The following is a 2,517-nucleotide window of genomic DNA, read 5'->3' as shown; positions in this document are numbered from 1 at the left end:
ACCCATCCCCAGATGTCCATGTTGTGATTCTGCATGACAATTCAACAACTGCTCCATTTTACATGTTGTTTCTTGCATATGATTGATTTGAACTCTTTATATTAGCATTGGTCATTGCAGTGGTTCACAGTAGGCTGTTCTACCCAGGGCTATGACACCATGAGAGAAAATGGCCTTGGTGTTAGTTGCGTGTGATTTTGATCCAATAGGCCCAACATGGATGCCAGGCAACTCTGCAGAGCTTCTGTGCCTTTAATTCCAATTTACATAGTTATACTTTTTTATATAAGGATCAAATAATGATAAAATTTGTCTAATAATGAACAGTAGAGCAACATCAACAATCGTAAAGAATATTATTGCAAAGTTTACTAAATTTCTACCACATCAATAACACTGTATTTTATGTTCTGGGTTTTTTTCTACTTCATTTAAGATATGAGTCTAGTTATGTTTTAATGTTATTACTGAGTGAAAATAATGTTGCTATACTGCATACATTTGTCATATTATATGGAAAAGGGCACTGATTATGATTCTTGCCTTATGCTCCAGAATTTGGAGGCACAGTACTGGTTCCAGAATTCTTTTGTTTACCAAGAATTTCAAACTGTGCATTTGTATTTGATACTAAATGGTAGAAAATTCCAAGCAATGGAATTCAAGCCTCTAAATCATAAATGCTTGCCCATTCACAAGATGTTCAAGGTGAAAATCGAAAATGAAATGACAAGATAGAACGTAAAGTACAGGAAAAATCTGTAAAATAGTGGGAGTTAATTAGGGTTGAAATTAGACAACATTTAAAGAAAATAATGAATTCTTTTTTGAATACCACATAGTTTGCATCACACGACTTCCGCTGTCGTAACACTGCCCCTTCCTTAGTATTGTTCGTCCTGAACAGTAGCCACTTACATTAAACTAATATGTAATTAACAACAACTTAATTATATATACAGAATTTACAAACAAAATTAAAATACAACAAAGTCTCTTAATTTTACAGGACATTGGCATGCACCACCTTCGGCTTATCTCGCCGACCACATTTTGTTCGGAAAGTCACGTCTGAGAGATGATCCACTATGTCATATGGGTCTTCCCATGTAGAAGACAACTTAAGAGACTTCCCTTTGGTCTTTCTGGGATTATACAACCACACCTTTTCCTCTGGTACAAAGCTGACTTCAGTAGATCTCTTATCATAACATAGCTTCATGGAATCAGCAGACGTTTTTAAGTTTGAATGTACTTGATGATGAATATCATCAATCCTTTCAGATAACACTTTCACGAGCTCTGGCACATTTTCATGCAACTCTGCATAAGGTAGGTGTCCTGTTATCAGTTCCACTGGCAACCGAAGTTCCCGACCAAACATCAACTTTACTGGAGTGTATCCAGTGGCTTCATGCTCTGCTGTTCTATAGGCCATCAACAGTGGAGGGAGTAAGACATCACAGTCATCTTGGTGGCTATTACAAAACTTTGCCAATTCCTGTCCTAGTGTCCCGTTGTACTTTTCTACCATCCCATCAGACTGTGGGTGAAGTGCCATTGTTCTGGTCTTTCGTATGCCAAACAACTTGCAGCATTCATGGAACACAGCTGATTCAAAGTTACGGCCTTGATCCGAATGCAGTTCGTATGGCATACCAAACCTGAAGAAGAAATCACTAATAGCCGAAGCTACAGTTGTAGCTTCCTGATTTGGTATTGCATATGCCTCAGGCCCCTTGGTGAAATAATCCATAACCACACAAATGTACCTGTTTCCAGCATGAGTTTGGGGCAAAGGACCAGTAGTGTCAATGGCTACTCTTTCCATTGGTGCACCAACTTGATATAACTTCATTGGACCATGTCCCTTATGCTTGGGTCCCCTTTTAGCACAACATGTACTGCACGTCCTGCACCATTTTTCCACATCTTGCCTCATACCTATCCAGTAAAATCTCTATCGTAGGTGTTTCAATGTCTTTTTAACTCCGAGATGTCCTCCTGTAAACTATCATGGGATTGATGCAGCACAACTTCCTGTGACGTTCTCGGTATAACCGTTTGCCAGGTCGTCACTTTCCCATCTGCAGTTTCCCATCTCTGGAGAAGAATACCACCTTCAAGCTTCAACTGGTCCCATTGTGCCCACTAGTTCTTTGTCACAGGGATTAAGCTAAACACCTTCTCCCAAGTAGAGCACAAACACTTGCTTGTAGAAAATCAATTATTGGCTTTAAATCTTGGTCTTTCTCCTGTTCTGTTTTAATATCTATATTTGGTTCCACTTTACCATCATCAACTCCTTCAGTCACTTTGACTTCAGCTTGATGGCACCTAGTTAGTCCCACCGGAATTTGGCCTTTGTTGTTCCCAAACATCATTTTATCAAAGTTAACTACACACTTCCTCAGTAGTAAGTAGCCCAACCCTAATATGCATGGGTCTTCAATGTCAGCCAAGTATATTTTGTGTCTGTCCTTTATGCCCATGAGCTCAATAGTTACCCACACCGGT

Source organism: Limulus polyphemus, unplaced genomic scaffold, assembly GCF_000517525.1.
Source record: "Limulus polyphemus unplaced genomic scaffold, Limulus_polyphemus-2.1.2 Scaffold674, whole genome shotgun sequence".
Classification (NCBI taxonomy): domain Eukaryota; kingdom Metazoa; phylum Arthropoda; class Merostomata; order Xiphosura; family Limulidae; genus Limulus; species Limulus polyphemus.
This window is presented reverse-complemented; position numbering follows the sequence as displayed.